This window comes from Eptesicus fuscus, chromosome 13 (assembly GCF_027574615.1).
Source record: "Eptesicus fuscus isolate TK198812 chromosome 13, DD_ASM_mEF_20220401, whole genome shotgun sequence".
In the NCBI taxonomy this organism is placed as follows: Eukaryota; Metazoa; Chordata; class Mammalia; order Chiroptera; family Vespertilionidae; genus Eptesicus; species Eptesicus fuscus.
In genome coordinates this window covers 22,021,331-22,038,675 of record NC_072485.1, presented here as the reverse complement: position 1 = coordinate 22,038,675, position 17,345 = coordinate 22,021,331, and the positions used below count along the sequence as shown (strand labels likewise).

General features: G+C 40.1%; 1 long non-coding RNA gene across 1 annotated transcript in view; it reads left to right on the top strand.

The window, feature by feature from the left end:
* LOC129151241 (uncharacterized) overlaps positions 1-11,626 on the top strand; it is a 43,923-nt gene extending 32,297 nt beyond the window's left edge. Inside the window, exon 3 of the long non-coding RNA XR_008557972.1 lies at positions 11,176-11,626. This is a non-coding gene — a long non-coding RNA (uncharacterized LOC129151241). The remainder of the gene's footprint in view (positions 1-11,175) is intronic.
* Positions 11,627-17,345: the final 5,719 nt, after the last annotated feature.

Genomic DNA, 17,345 nt, shown 5'->3' with positions numbered 1-17,345 from the left:
AAACAGTGTTTTAAGCTAGTTGTTATCCCATTTAATCCTTCAACAACCTTATAAAATTGATACTAGATCCATTTTATAGATAAAAATATTGAGGCACAGAAAGGTCAAGTAATATGCCCAAGATTCTCAGCTTGTAGGTGGTAAAGTTGTAAGTGAAACTCGGGCAGTTCATCTCCAGTATCTCATACTGGCTGTTTCAAGTGGCTATATTCATTTTATTTTGCATGTAGAATTCAAACTTTAAGGTTTACTTTTTTTTAAAATATTTTATTGATTTTTTACTGAGAGGAAGGGAGAGGGATAGAAAGCTAGAAACATCTATGAGAGAGAAACATCGACCAGCTGTCTCCTGCACACCCCCTACCGGGGGTGTGCCCGCAACCAAGGTACATGCCCTTGACCAGAATCGAACCTGGGACCTTTCAGTCCGCAGACCAACGCTCTATCCACTGAGCCAAACTGGTTTTGGCTTAAGGTTTACTTTTATCATTGATATTTGATTTGCATTTATAAGCTGGAAAATACTGGAAGACTGTATTGTAAAATTGAGCTTATTCAGCTTATTAAAAGTTAGAAAGCACCACAAACTCACAAATGCTAAATATATCTATAATATAATTGGATCACATTACCCATTCACATATTTCCTACAACTTCTATTTCTCCATGAAAATGCCACACATCCAGGGGATGCATCTAAGTGTTGCCTCACATTTAACTGAGCACAGTATATGTGGGTTGCTATCATGTACTTATATATATAACTTTATGAGGGAGCACACACAGCAGGCTGAATTAATAAAACACTAGAGTAGGCCTACAAATCTCCTATTTAATGCATTTTTTTAAAGTACAAATACAAAAGCTGTCAGAAAATTTTTATTCCAAAGTTTGCACAAAAGCAAGCTAAACTATGTATCATAAGTCAGCACATAACATGTGGCCCCTGTAGTAGCTCAGAGGTACCTCAGCGCCAGCACCCACAAAGCCCCTCACCCACAGGTACTTATACTGTACTTATACTGCATGATTCTGTGCCCTACACCTAGGTACTCAAAGAAGAAGCCACATGGACACTGGTAGGAAGGGCAGAGATGAGAAACAGGCTGGTCCCACACCCACATGTGGCAGCTAAAAATCGGGAGGGATATCTCAGCTGCGGAGGTTCCCCACTGAAGAGCAAGAGGACCCAGCCCCACATCATGCCCCCAAGTCCAGGGTTTCAATGCTGAGAAGAGAAATCCCCATAACTTCTGTCTGTAAAAACAAACAAACAAAACACACACACAAAAAAAAAACAAACACTGAGAATTTAGGCTGAGTCTGATGGAGGCTGCTGGAATTCCAGACAGTTCTTAAAGGGCCTGCACAGGAATTTCCTATGACTGAGCTCTAGCACTGGAATGGCAGCTCAAAAGGCATCAGGGGCATATGAGGAGGAACTGAGGTGTCTGGCATCAGGGCAAGAACTGGGGGACAGCTTTCTCCCAGACAAAAGTACCTGGCAGAGGCCACTGGTCCTTTGATAAGCATGCTCCTCCACAGAGCTGGGAAGTAGGTGCTATATCTGAGTCTCCACCAGCCTGGCTATCACTGTTTGCCCTACCATTGTGATTCCCTGAGACCCCACCCCACCAAACTTGCAGGCCTACCCAAGCTGTTTCCAGTGGAATGTCCTGTCTTGGCTCACACTTGAGACTTTCCTAAAATCTCTCAAGCAGCATCTGGCCTCAGCATGCCCCTTACCCTCTCTAAATGGCTCCAGGTAAGCACAAGTAGCAGCTAGCTGTGTTTCACAGCTTGGCCTGTCCCGGGGACCTCCAAGCCCAGAACAAATAGCAGGCAGCTGCAGATTGTTTTGTAGCTCAAGCCCTGGGCAGAACACAGGTGACCACTGATCATGGCCTACACCTCCCAGGGAGGCCGCAGAGCCAGCACACCTGGTGGACAGCTGTGGGTTGGCATTATAACCCAACCACCTCCATGATATCAGTGGTTGTAGCCAGTCTTTGCAGCAGATCGACCTGGGGGTAAATCCCTCCAGTTGACATGCCAACAGCAGTCAAGGATCAACTATAACAGGAGGGTGTACACAGCTCACATGGGGTGGGCTGTTCTCAGCTTGGGTGATCAGGGAGGCTGTGTCACTGAACCCTACAGAACACCTTCTACCTAAGGCTACTCTACCAAGCCTGAGAGACATAGCGGTTTTACTTAAAACATAGAAACAAACACAGGGGCCGGGGAGAGGTCAATGGGGGAAAAAGGAGATTCATGTAATACTTTAAACAATAAAGAATTTAAATTAAATAAAGAAACAAACAAACACAGGAAGGCCAAAATGAAACAAAGAAACATGTCCCAAATGAAAGAACAAAACTCCAGAAAAAAAACTAAACAAAACAGAGACAAACAATCTACTAGATGCAGAGTTCAAAACACTGGTTTTAAGGATGCTAATTTAACTTAGGGAAAGAATGGTTAAACTTAGAAAAAACTTCAACAGCATAAAAAAAGGACATGGATACCATAAAAAATAAGTCAGAAATGAAGAATACACTAACTTAAATGAAGAAAATTTACAGAGAATCAACAGCAGAGTAGATGATGCCAAGAACTGAATCAGCAATTTGGAATATAAGGAAGCAAAAAACACCCAATCAGAACAGCAAAAAGAAAAAGGAATCTTGGTAAATGAGGATAGTGTAAGGAGCCTATGGGACAACTTCAAGCATACCAACATTCACATCATGAGGGTGCCTGAAGGAGAAGGAGGAGAGCAAGAGATTGAAAACCTATTTGAAAAAAATGACAGAAAACTTCCCTAACCTATTGAAGGAAATAGACATACAAGTCCAGGAAGGACAGAGAGTTCCAAACAAGGTGAACCCAAAAAGGCCCACACCAAGGTATATCATAATTAAAATGCACAAGGTTAAAGACAAAGAGAGAATCTTAAAAGCAGCAAGAGAACGCCAAGACCGGTTTGGCTCAGTGGATAGAGCATCGGCCTGTGGACTCAAGGGTCCCAGGTTCGATTCCGGTCAAGGGCATGTACCTTGGTTGCGGGCACATCCCCAGTAGGGGGGGTGCAAGAGGCAGCTGATCGATGTTTCTCTCTCATCGATGTTTCTAACTCTCTATCCCTCTATCTTCCTCTCTGTAAAAAAATCAATAAAATATATTAACAAAAAAAAAAAAAAAAGCAGCAAGAGAAAAGCAGTTGGTCACCTATAAGGGAACTCCCATAAGACTGTCAACTGATTTCTCAACAGAAACTTGCAGGCCAGAAAGGATTGTTAAGAAATATTCAAAGTGATGAAAAGCAAGAATCTAAAACCAACATTATTCTAGCCTGCAAAGCTATCATTTAGAATCGAAGGACAGATAAAGAGCTTTCCAGACAAGGAAAAGCTAAAGGAGTTAATCACCACCAAACCAGTATTACATGAAATGTTAAAGGGTCTTCTTTAAGAAGAAAAAAAAATTATAAAAAATATGAAAAATAAAATGGCAATAAATACATATCTATCAATAAATGGATCTGAAAAAAACACAATAAAAAAAGAAGCACAACAGAAACAAACTCATAGATACAGAGAATATTTTGACAGTTGCCAGATGGGAGGGGTTTGGGGAGGATGGAAAAAGGTGAAGGGATTAAGTACAAATTGGTTTGTTACAGAATAGTCGTGGGGGTGTAAATAAAGTACAGCATAGGGAATATAGTTAATAATATTCTAATAACGATGTATGATGTCAGATGGGTACTAGATTTATCGGGATGATCATTTAGTAAGTTATATAATGTCTGATCACTGGTGTATACACCTGAAACTAATACAATATTGTGTGTCAACAGCAATTGAAAAATAAAAAGACTAAATTTTTAAAAAATCTGTTATGTGAAGATTCTGTGACATAAAGACAGCCCTTTTGCTAGTTCTGTACCATACTGAGAACTTGTAGTCTTGAAGGACATTCAGTGAAAGGGCATGTAACTTGTTAACTTTGGCAGCTTCCTAGTGCATAGCAGAATTCTGACTGTGCTGTGTTTAAAGTACCCCAGTGGACTCAGCTCAGCTAGCAAGGAAAGATCTGCTAGATGGTCTATAATAACAATATTTGATGGCAGTCAATTGTGTATACCAATTTTTATAATCATGATCTTATTTGATTCTCATAGCCCTGGGGATTGATGGTTACTGCAATATTATTGTGATACTTTAAAAGTGAGGGGGAAAGTGAAATGCAAAAAAAGTTATCTTCTCAAGGTTTCCTGATTCCCAATCTCACATTTCTTTCCATACACCACAAGCCTTTAATTCAATAATTAATTTTATAGAAACTCAGCTCTGAAAGTTATGCAATGGCATAGATATCCCTTTCTCTTGAAAGGGACAAATAATTTAAAAGCAAGTGGATATCAAGGACTTTTTCAAGTGAGCAAGTTCCAGTTGTCCCTCAGATTCCATTTTTAGGAAATAATAATAGCCCATTTACTGAGCACTTACTATGTGCCAGGAAAATGGGATCAGCAACTTTTGTACTTTATTTACACTTAACAACACCATGTGATTAACCTCCATTTTAGCGAATGATAAAACTGAGGCTCAGAGAGGTTAAGTAACTCACCCACTGATGCACAGCTAGATAGTGACAGTGTCTGGGCTTGAACCATAATCAAACTCCAAAGCCTCTGTTCTTAACCAACAGATCTTGTGGTCTCTGTATGCAACACTGTGCTAAATCTAATGGGAGATAGCTTGTCTTTGAGTTAAGGAAAAGTTAAAGTGTTTTCAACAATTGCCATGTAAGAATGGTAGAAAGTGTTATTTAGGAGTTGGGGAGAATCATCAAAAACTAGTTTAAATTGTTTAACTCAAACTTTAGTGGTCAGGAAAAATTACTTTCCTAAATTACTCTTTTCCCTGCAATTCAGAATACATGAGTTGTTATCCTACTTTTTTATTTTGTATATCCTTGCTAAAGTTTATCTTTATTGTTATTTTAAATGCACAATTCTCTTTATTTACTTAAGGCAGAACAGTTTTTTTTATAAAAATAAAAATACTCTTGAGCACTAGGTCATTTTAAAAAATAAATACCCATCTAATTTTTGTATATTTAAAAGCATGATTATATTCATGCTAGATTCTTATGGCACAGTCTTTTTCCACATAACTTGCCACTTCTCTCTCCCTGTAGTTATTTTTTAAATGATGCTTTCATTTTTCCTTTTAATTATTTTTATGGATTTGATCAAGCTGCTTTCAGTCTAGTTCCCCCTCCCTTCCCCCCCTACCCCCCGTTATCTTATAAGTTGTACCTCCCTTTCATTTCATTAATAGCCACACCCTTTCCTGTGCTCACAACCACACTCATATTTTCCTATTTCATTGAAGAAAAGGCACCGATTGGTTTCTCCCACCCCAGGGGTTCTATTTTTTCATTTTCTCCTCAATCCTTTATATGCTCACTAGAGGCCCGGTGCACAAAATACATGCACAGGTAGGGTCCCTAGGCCTGTCCAGTGATCATGGCCAAGCGGGGCCTTCCAGCTGCCAGCCAGGGCTTTCCTTCATTCCGCACCACCCCTGGTGGTCAGCACACGTCATAGCGAGTGATTGAACTCCCCGGTCTCCCAGTCAAACTCCCGAGGGGATACTTTGCATATTAGCCTTTTATATATATAGATTCCCCTTTCTCTTGCTGTCTGTCATTTGCTGCCTGCCTTACTTGCTTAAAACTTTGGGAATGAAATTATTTAGTCCTGTTTCTTATCTCCAACTCTTAGATTTAACGGAGATAATCAAAATTTTTGTAGTGCCTTCTTTTTCAAGAGTTCATTTTTATCACTTCCAGATAGTGAAAGACGCCAGGCTAATATTATCTGTTTAAAGATAAAAATACCTTGCAAGCTTCATTGCTCACCACTGTTTCCTCTCTGCCACATCTCCATACTGGATTTCTTTTTCTAGTTCCTTTGTTTATTGTATTTTCTAGAATAGTTTTCTCATATGTAGAACATGGGTGATACAGTCTTTGATTACTAACACATCCAATTCTTCTTGACAGGAGAATGATACTTGGCTAGAGTAGGATTCCTTGGTAGCTGCCTCTTTCTGTAAGTGGTTTGTGAGATGTTATTTCACTAAAGCTTCTGGTGTTACAGATGAGAAGTCAAACTCCTTTTCATTTGCAGGAAACCAGTTTTTTGTTTTTTGTTTTTTTTGGTTTGGGAGCTTATTAGATTTTTCTCTTTAGCCTTGGAATATAGACATTTTACCAAGATATTTTTTTAAATCAATACTACAAGAAATTTATTAATTCCTTTTAATATGTAGACTCAAGTCTTTCATAGCTCTGGGATGATTTCTACTATAATTTAATGTATGTCTCTATTTCTTCTGTTCCTTTTACATTTTTTCTTTTAGAACTCCTTTTAAAATTATTATTGCTTTGCATGTCAGGACTCCTTAACCTATATTATAAAGAAATGAATATATTCTCTCATTATTTCTGCTTTGCATTTTGGATGTATTTCTTGTCGTTATTTTTCCACTTATCCAATCTTAGCAGTGACTATCCTCTCCATTTACTGAAATGTTTGGTTTGGATAGCACCTTTTTTTCTTTTTCGCACGTGTGTGTGTGTGTGTGTGTGTGTGTGTGTGTGTGTGTGTGTGTGTTTAAACTTCTATATATTTAATTATGTGCTTTTTTTTATTTTAAGCCTCCATCATTGTTATGATTTTTTAAATTATTGTTTAAAGTATTACATAAGTCTCCTTTTTCCCTCATTGACATCTCCCCAGCCATTCCCATCCCCCAGCACATGCCCTCACCCCCCTACTGTCTGTGTCCATTGGTTATGCTCATATGCATGCATACAAGTACTTTGGTTGATCCCTTACCCACCCCACACCCCTTAGGTTGGACAACCTGTTTGATGCTTCTGGCTCTATTTTTGTTCATCAGTTTATGTTGTTCATTATATTCCACAAATAACTGAGAACATGGAATATTTATCTTTCTCCAGCTGGCTTATTTTGCTTAGCATAATGCTCTCCAGTCCCACCCATGCTGTTGCAAATGGTAAGAATTCCTTCTTTTTTACAGCAGCATAGTATTCCATTGTGTAGATGCACCACAGTTTTCTAATCCACTCATCTGCTGATGGGCACTTAGGCTGTTTCCAAATCTTAGCTATTGTAAATTGTGCTGCTATGAACATAGGGGTGCATATATCCTTTCTGATTGGTGTTTCTCATTTCTTGGGATTTATTCCTAGAAGTGGGATTACTGGGTCAAATGAGAGTTCCATTTTTAATTTTTTGAGGAAACTCCATACTGTTTTCCACAGTGGCTGCACCTGTCTGCATTCCCACCAGCAGTGCATGACGGTTCCTTTTTCTCCGCATCCTCGCCAGCACTTGTCGTTTGTTGATTTGTTGATGATAGCCATTAGGACAGGTGTGAGATGGTACCTCATTGTTGTTTTGATTTGCATCTCCTGGATGATTAGTGACTTTGAGCATGTTTTCATATGTCTCTCGGCCTTCTCTATGTCCTCTTTTAAAAAGTATCTACCGTAAGTCCTTTGCCCATTTTTTTAATTGGATTGCTTATCTTCCTTTTGTTAAGATGTATGAGTTCCCTATAAATTTTAGAGAGTAGGCCCTTATCGGATATATCATTGGTAAATATGTTCTCTGATGCAGTGGGCTTTCTTGTTGTTTTGTTGATGGTTTCTTTTGCTGTACAGTAGCTTTTTATTTTGATGTAGTCCCATTTGTTTATTTTCTTCTTAGTTTTCATTGCCCTAGGAGCTGTATCGGTAAATATATTGCTATTACATATGTCTGATATTTTGCTGCCTATGGATTCTTTTAAGATTTTTATGGTTTCCCATCTTATGTTTAAGTACTTTACCCATTTTGAGTTTATTTTTGTGTATGATGTAAGTTGGTAGTCTAGTTTCAATTTTTTTTGCATGTATCTGTCCAATTTTCCCAACACCATTTATTGAAGAGACTGTCTTGACTCCATTGTATGACCTTGCCTCCTTTGTCAAATATTAATTGAGCATAATGGCTTGGGTTGATTTCTGGGTTCTCTGTTGTTGTTGATGTTTGCCAGTTTAATTATGATGTGTCTTGGGATTGGTCTTTTTGGGTTCATCTTGTTTGGGACTGTGTGTGCTGCTTAGACTTATGTGACTTTTTTCTTCCCCAAATCAGGGAAGTTTTCTATCATTATTTCTTTAAACAGGTTTTCTATTCCTTGCTCAGCTTCCTCTCCTTCTGGCACCCCTACTATATGATGTTGTTTCCTTTCATGTTGTCCCAAAGCTCCCTTAGGCTCTCCTCCTGCTTTTTAAGTTTTTATTCCAGATGCTGTTCTGCTTGGGTGTTTTTCTACCTTGTCTTCTAACTCACTGATGAGGTCCTCAGCTTCTTGTAGTCTGTTGAAACTTTCCATTGTGTTCTTTATTGTAGTTATGTCATTCTTCATTTCCTCTTGATTCTTTATTTCCTCTTGATTCTTGCACGTTGTTGAATTTGCCTTCCATCCTTTTCAGTGTCCTTATGACCATTGCTCTGAATTTTCTCTGACAAATTGCTTGCTTCCATTTCTTTTCTTTTCTGGTGATTCCTCCTTTTCTTTCATATGGGGGTTGTTTCTTGTCTCCCCATTTTTGCTATTCCTTTGTGATTGTTTCTATGTATTAGATCAAACTGCTATGCCATCCAGATTTTTTGAGTTTGTCTTATATAGTAGATGTTTTGTGGGTCCCAGTGGTGCAATATCTCTGGTCTCCTGGGCTGGGTATACTAGGGAAGCCCCCTACTTGGGACATTTTAGTCCTTTTGGTGTAGTTTGGTCTTGAGTGCTGTTGTCCCATTCGTGGATGGAGTCTCCTCTCAAGGTGTCTGGTTATGTGGCTCACTCTCTACCACATTGACCAAACAGCACAAAATACAACTCGACAAGACATGACACAAAGGGAACAAAACTCTAATGTACTCAGGACACCAATAACCCCAATAAAAGTAACTACCAGAGAAAAGAGAATTAGGAGAGAGAAAAGAGAGCAAAGATGATATCGGGGCGGGAGGCGGCGGGGAAGGGAGGAGGTAAGAGACAAAAGAAAAAGAAGAAAAAAATGTGGGGAGAAAACACCACAATACAAACAGATAAACCAAAAAATGCCAACAACAAACACCCAGAAAAAGAGGGATACAGAATCTTTAGAGGCAGAGCTTATACATAGAAAGTAAGGTTAAGGAATTGAATGAATAGGGGAAGAACCATGGTCCAGTATAGAGGAGGTAGAAAGAGAATGAGTGGATAAGAAGAAAAAGAAAACAATAAAATTAAATTAAAAATGCTACTAATAAAAAAATTTTTAATAAAATTTTTTTTAAATAAAAAGATAAAAATATATATTTAAATTTATTCATTTATTCATCCATTTTTTGAAAAGAAGAATAGAGGAGAGCCGAAACCGGTTTGGCTCAGTGGATAGAGCGTCGGCCTGTGGACTGGGGGGTCCCAGGTTCGATTCCGGGTCAAGGGCATGTATCTTGGTTGCGGGCGCATCCCCAGTGGGGGGTGTGCAGGAGGCAGCTGATCGATGTTTCTAACTTTCTATCCCTCTCCCTTCCTCTCTGTAAAAAATCAATAAAAAAATATATTTAAAAAAAAAAGAATAGAGGAGAGAATAGGTAGGCTTGAGTTTATTGAATGGAACTAACTAAACAATTAAGAGAAGAAGAGAGCAAGAAAGGAGAGGAAAAACAAGCATTAAAAAATGACTAGTGAAGAAAGAGAAAGGAGAAGGGTGTGTAGACTTGGAGCAGGAAAGAGGAAATTTGATATATGAGTAAGCCAACAGAGACTACAATAATAATAACCTGTCAATAAAGCAGATAAAGATGATCAGTTTTTAACAAGGGGTAAAAAGAAAGGGAAGAAAAACTAAATCGGGCACAGGAGAGGGGAAAACAGGATGAAAGAGGGGGAAGTGGTGAAAAAATGTTTAAAGCTGATTTCTTGTGACGGGATGAGTGGCAGAGTTGGTGCTTTCACAAGTTCTTTTGAGATCTCCCTCCTCGCCCCTGGGAACTCTTTATCGTACTTTCCACAACATGGGCAAGAAGATACTTTCCTATAGCTCACTGCACATCCTTAAAACTGGGTTTTCTTTTGACTGTTCAATGAAGACTCCTTGCTGGAATCTCCTCACTGCTCATCTCTTACTAACCCAAAACAGTCCTCTTGGGCAGAATTTGGAACAACTCCACACTGGCTGAATCACGTTTCCCACAATTGGAAACACTACTCACACATCTTAGACCCAATAATCCCTGAAAAAGAAAATCAGTCTCGATGCAGCAACGTTTCCTTTGTTGGCACCATCAGAGAAGCCAGCCAAGCCAGCTGTTATCTGCCAGATTTTAGATTTTCCAGGGAGAAGTCACACTCCAGTGTGGGGAACATATCAAGCTCTTCAAGTGAGTTCGTTGGAAATTCTCTCCTTTTAGCCTTGGGTGCAGAGAAAGGGCTTAGAGTTCAGCTCTCTCCAAACAAACCTTTTCCTAGGTACCGCTTTCAACCTGTTTAGCCCCTCAGTGTTGGTGAGGGGTTAATTGTGTCCTGGGTTTTCAGTTACCTTCTTTTCACAAACTCCCGGGGGTGGCCCATCTCACTTCGGTGTCTACCATCTATTGTAGCTGGTTGTTTCACTCATGACTTTCATTTCATATCCTAGTACAAATAATCTGTGTGCACAAGCTGAATTCATAGTCCTATTCCTACCTGAAATGTTTCTTTTGCACTCTTTTTCACATGCTCCCCAAAAGGTTTTCTTACTCCAGTGTTTTGAGACAGATAGATTGAGAGCACAGTTATTTAGAGGACATAGAAAATGTGTAGGAAGGATGGGATGAGGGCATGTGACAGGGGGTAGGGGAGGCTGGGGGAAAGTCAATGGGGGGAAAAAAAGGAGATATATGTACTACTATGTGTAATACTTTAAACAATAAAAAAATAAGAAAATGTGTAGTGCTTTATGTTTTAAGAATAATTTCTATCACAACGTCCTCATGCTTCTTTACCCACAAGAGAGACTAAATACTGACATTGCCCTTTCTTTCTCTACTCTGTGCAGCCACAGAGATATTTATAGTCCGGGAACCAGGCTACCTCACCGACATGGATGATCAGGAATTGGAACCCGTCTTGGTCACCATAGCAGCAGGCAGCCAGTGACATCAGAAGCCTGACATCGGTCAGTGCTGCTATGGTGAAGGAAACCAGAAGCTGATATAAAGAAAACATTATATAAAATGCTTTTTATTCCTTTTGAGAGGCACTTGGGAATGATTTCTGAAAGAAGTAGCTGAATTCCTGCAACCATTTTTAAACCTTCAGCTTGTATTAATAAAATTTATATTAGACAAAAGATAATTTGAAAATAATGTAGAGTAGTAAGAATGCAAATGTGAATATATATATGTCATATATTACATCATATATACATATATTTACCAACCATTAGTTTTAACTGCTAGTTTGACTATGAAGACACCCTGCTGTAGGATAACTATGCCATAACCCAGACTAAGTCAACTTGTCTTTCTAATGTAAACAAATGGATACATTAATTATGCTGGCCTTTGGTGTTTGTTGATTCCTATCTGAACTCCATTTTTCCTAATGTTCCACTTTCCTTCTAGCTACACTCCAGGCTTCTCAGATTAACCCCTCCCACTTATTCTACTGCATCATTATTTCCATTTCCCTTTATTAATTTTCAGTGAATCTCCTAATCCAGACCTGAAATAACTTGAAACATGCTTAGTTTATTATTCAGAACTAGAGGCCTGGTACACAAAATTCATGCATGGGTAGGGTCCCTAGGCCTGACTGGTGATCAGGGCTGATCTGTGGGGTGACCGGCAGGGTGATCAGGGGCCCCCGTTGGCACCCACCTTGGCTGGCCTGGCGCCGCCTGCTGGCCAGCCCCACCCCCTGCTGGTTGCCTCCCTCTGCGGGGCAACTGGCGGGGCGATTGGGGGCCCCCCGCTGGCACCCACTTTGGCTGGCCTGGGGCCTGTGGGCTGGGGGCAGCTCCTGTGTTGATAATCTTCCCCCTGGTGGTCAGCGTGTGTCATAGCGACCAGTCACTCCACCAGTCATTTCACTGTTCGGTCAATTTGCATATTAGGCTTTTATTATATAGGATGATAATGCATGTGATACATTTGGCCCAATGCCTCAATAATTTTGGCCTCAACAGAAGTTAGTGATTTTATTCAACAAAGAAAATTTACAGTTCTCATCATGACTAGAAGTAGCTAGCAGTTTGGTTGGTTATATGGGCAAGGCAGAAATCATTTTTCTAGCTTAAATTAACAATTAAGAATATGAAAAGAAGGGCTTTCAATAGAAGCTGAATGGCCCCATCCATATGAGTTTCTGGTATCCTGGAAGAGCTTTCCCGTTACTAACAAATAAGGGAGACCTTAACAACCCTCTCAAAGAAAAGTCCATGCCACAGGAAGTGCACAAAGATGAGCAAAATCCATAAAGAAGTGATTGTTCAGGAGCTGTCCAGTACATGCAATAGCTCGGCTCAGAGCACACCATTCCAGCCAGCAGGTGCTCCAAGTCTCAGGCCATCAACCATGGGCTGTGTATTATATAACCCCATGGAGGGTTTCTGACTTAGGACTGCTGATTCCCTGACTCATCATGTTGCCTCCGAGTATAGTGAGTAGAGGAACTCCCTCATAGGCTTTGGAGAGAAAGGAATACGTACAGAACATCAAGACAGATATTAAAAGCAATTACCCGCCGAGACTGGTTTGGCTCAGTGGATAGAGTGTCGGCCTGTGGACTGAGGGGTCCTGGGTTCGATTCCGGTCAAGGGCTTGTACATTGGTTGCGGGCATATCCCCAGTGGGGGGTGTGCAGGAGGCAGCTGGTCGATGTTTCTCTCTCATCGATGTTTCTGGCTCTCTGTCCCTCTCCCTTCCTCTCTGTGAAAAATCAATAAAATATATTTAAAAAAAAATTTTTAAAAAAGCAATTATCCTATATAATAAAAGCGTAATATGCAAGATCATGCTATGACACCCACTGGTGCCAGGCCAGCCAAGGTGAGTGCAATGCGATTGGTTGGGGGCCCAGCCATCACCCCATGATCGCCCCGCAGAGGGAGGCCCAGGCCACTGACAGGCAGGCTGCAGCAGGTGGGTGGGGCCTCCCTCTGTGAGGGAAGCCCAGGTCCTGGGTGCCAGCAACTGGAGGGAAGCCCATTTCGGTAGTCAGGGGAAGGAAGGCCTACTCTTGCACGAATTTCGTGCATTGGGCCTCTAGTTTTTAAAATAAAACTGAATTCAAAATTGATACTTCCAAAGGCAAACATTTTAAATTCTTTTTTTGTGTGTGAGCTAATTGGCTGACTGAATTGAAAAGTTGTATTCTGGAATTATGCAAAACCAATTGCTTTTGCAAATAGGTTTTCCATTTATAACAATACCTAGCCCATATTTAATAAAACTTCCCATTGCAAAGTGTAGCTATGAGATGCTTGCTCTTATTACAGTGCTTCCCATGGCTGGCTGCACAACAAATGAAGATTGTAGGGTATTATTTAGTAGTGAAGTGCTCCCCCTAGTGAACATAAGTAGGAATTTAAACGAAAACAGAAACATCTTGAAAATATTTCAGTTCCTCTTTAATATTTAAATCATAGAATTAAAAAAAGTAGGGCACTAGCTACTTTATTGATTGGTCCCATAAGCTCTAGTATAGTAGAGAGACACATTAAATCAAGGCTTTTTAGGTTACTGTAAGGGTTGAGATGGCAAGTCATTTTAGGGTTTTGAGTGCAGCAGGGTCTCTCAACCCTGTCATTATTGACATTGTAGGCCAGACAATTCTTAGTTTGGGCAGGGCCATCCTGTGCATTGTAGGATGGTTAGCAGCATTTCTGGCCTCTACCCATTTGATGTTAGCAGCATCTTCTCCCTACCTCCCATCCCCGCCCCCCCCCCCACCCACACACACACACACTCCTCCCAGTCCTGATGACCAAAAATGTCTCGACATTGATTGCCAATTTCCCCAGGAGAGCAATATATCCTCCAGCTGAGAACCACTGGAACGGAGGGATGACACAATATGACATCCTTTAATAGAATCACTCTCTATGTTTCTCTGTTGAGAATAGCCTGCAGGCAACAAAAATACCAGATAGGAATGGAGATGGTGAAAAGTGGTCAAATTCTGAATATATTTTGAAGTTAGAACTGACAGAAATTTTGAAAGAACAGATATGTGATTATATGCAATTTATCTTATTTTCTGCAGTAACATACTTACCTGGCTGTCTCCCCTAGGTTGTGAGCTCCTGAAAATAAAGATCTCTGCATCTTTGTAGCAACCAGCACAATAACTGGCAGAATACATGTTCAGTTGATACTGAGATTTAATAGGAAATCCACCCTTCTGAAATCAGTTAAATCAAGGCTCTCAATTCAAAATTAGCAATAACTCAGACATAATTCAAATAACTGAGATGTTTAAATTCTGTGTTGAATCATACCATGAAAGGGATACCATTGCTGCCTTGAATTCAAAGTGTCTCTGCTTTTATTTTATGTGTTTGGGACTCTTGATAACATTGTATTTGATAAAAGAAAATTAGATCCATGGCTAATAACTATAAGCCATTAATCATCCCTAATTTTCTATTGCCATCATACCCATCAGAGACATGCTTGAAAGCTGAAAAGGTGGTTAGCCTACATGTTATCTTAAATATTTTTAATGGATTAAATAAATGAATTGTCTAAACATATTGTAAATTTACTGTGCCAGAGAGTATGTAAAATACTTTCTTTTTTTTTTTTAAATATATTTCATTGATTCTTTACAGAGAGGAAGAGAGAGGGATAGAGAGTTAGAAACATCGATGAGAGAGAAACATCGATCAGCTGCCTCCTGCACACCCCCCACTGGGGATGTGCCCGCAACCAAAGGCACATGCCCCCGACCGGAATCGAACCTGGGACCCTTCAGTCCGCAGGCCGACGCTCTATCCACTGAGCCAAACCGGTTTCGACAATACTTTCTATATTAGTGTTTTATTTAACACTTAAAACTCTATGAATTAATGACACAGATAAGGAAATTGAGAATCAAAGATGTTAATAAATATCCCCCAATTAAACATAGCTGAAATACCATATCACATCTGAAAAGTTAACAGTAATTCCTTAATATCATTAACCAGTCAGTATTCAAATTTCTGGTTGTCATAAATGGTAATTTTTTTCAATTTTTAAGTTTCTTTGATTCAAGGTCCAGAAATTATGACTGGTTTATATCTCCTAATTACCTCTCATTCTGTAAGTTCCCCTCCATCACTTTTTTCCCCTTGCAACTTATTGAAGAAATAATCATGCCAATTGCATCCCTTCAGTGGCATTCTTCTGTCCTATTTCCTTGGTAGATACTTGATCAGATTTAGGTATAATTCATTTCAGTAAAACCAGAAAGCATGTTATGTTAAAAATGTCTCCTGTGTACTTTTAGCAGCTGACCAATATTTTTATTTTACTAAACATGTATCTGTTCTCTTTTGCTAAGAATCCCAATCTTAAGCAACAAATAGAATGATAGAATTAGAATACCACATTATTCACTTGCCTTATCCTACAGTATTTTTATCCCATACAATCTCAGAATAACACTAACACTGCCACCAACATAGTCATTGTAGGCAATGTAAGACGATTTCTGCAGTTCTCGTTTTAGTTTAGGACATATCCCATTAGAAAGATACACATTATTGAACTTTATAGCAGTAAGAATAGTTCTCTGTGTTGTTATGGTACCAACTAGATATATATTTAGGTACATTTTTTTAAAGATTGTTTTATAATTTAAAAAATATTTAAATGACTCAAGTTTTGAGAAAGCAATGACACTTACCTTTCTCACAATTTAGAATGCCCTTGATCAAAGGACACTTTATAACAGGGGTCCTCAAACTTTTTAAACAGGGGGCCAGTTCACTGTCCCTCAGACCGTTGGAGGGCCGGACTATAGTTTAAAAAAAACTATGAACAAATTCCTATGCACACTGCACATATCTTATTTTGAAGTAAAAAAACAAAATGGCAAAAACACCCGCATGTGGCCCGCGGGCCGTAGTTTGAGGACGCCTGCTTTATAATATCAAAGTTAAGTTCTAGATATCTTATTATGTATATACTAGTAGCCGTTTGCACGAAGATTCGTGCAATAGACCTTCATTCACCTGGCTGCCTGCACCAGTTTTCTGCTGGCACCGGGGACCCAGGCCTTGGCTGTGGCCACTGCCTTCTGCCTTCTTTCAGGGTTGGGGCTTGGCCCCAGGCTGCGGCCTTGGCTCTGCTGCACCCCAGCCTCCCTGCTATGGATCCTAGGAGCCGACCCCCGTGGTTGCCTGCGATCCAAGCAGGCTCCCCGCTGGTGCCCAAGGCCGGAGAAAGCCTCCACCCCAGGCTTTCCGGGCCTTGGGCTCCTCCGCACCCAGCGTCCCTGCTATGGATCGTAGTAGCCGACCCCCTGGTCGTTGCCTGCGATCTGTGCAGGCTCCCCGCTGGTGCCCAAGGCCAGGAAAGCGAGGCTTGAAAGCTGAAAACGTGGAAGTAAAACATTCTCAACCAGCGAGGCTTTCCCGGCCTTGGGCTCTGCCACACCCCAAAGTCCCTGCAACGGTTTCCTGGTGGGTGTGGCTTGGTTGGTAGGCGTGGCTTGGGCGTAGCAAAGGTGCAGTCAATTTGCATATTTGTCTATTATAAAGTAGGATTGTCTCCCCAACTAGACTATTATCTTGTCTTCAACTTTTATCCTATCAAACAACCTAGTATAGTCTAATCATACTCCAAAGTTTTCAAAAACTTTACTATATGTAGCTTGATTTGTTGCCTTGAAATAGCTCATTAAACATTTATATACTGTCCCGCCCCCCCCGCCCCCCCGCAAAATATTTCATAAAAGCAATCTGAATGAACAGTTAGGAAAATAAAGCTTGTTTGGCCTGATCCAATTATATCAAATTTGTTGTTTTAGGATCTCATCCTGGATAGAAGTAGATAAAGCTTATGGTAGGTTCAATAATGGTCCCCCAAGATGTCTATGTCAGAATCCCTAGAATCTGTGAATGTTACCTTATATGACAAAAAGGAGTTTGCAGATGTGATAAAGGATTGAAAATGGGGGGACATCCAGGTGAGCGACCATTATGGCCTGTCGACCAAACGACCAGTTGCTATGACTTGC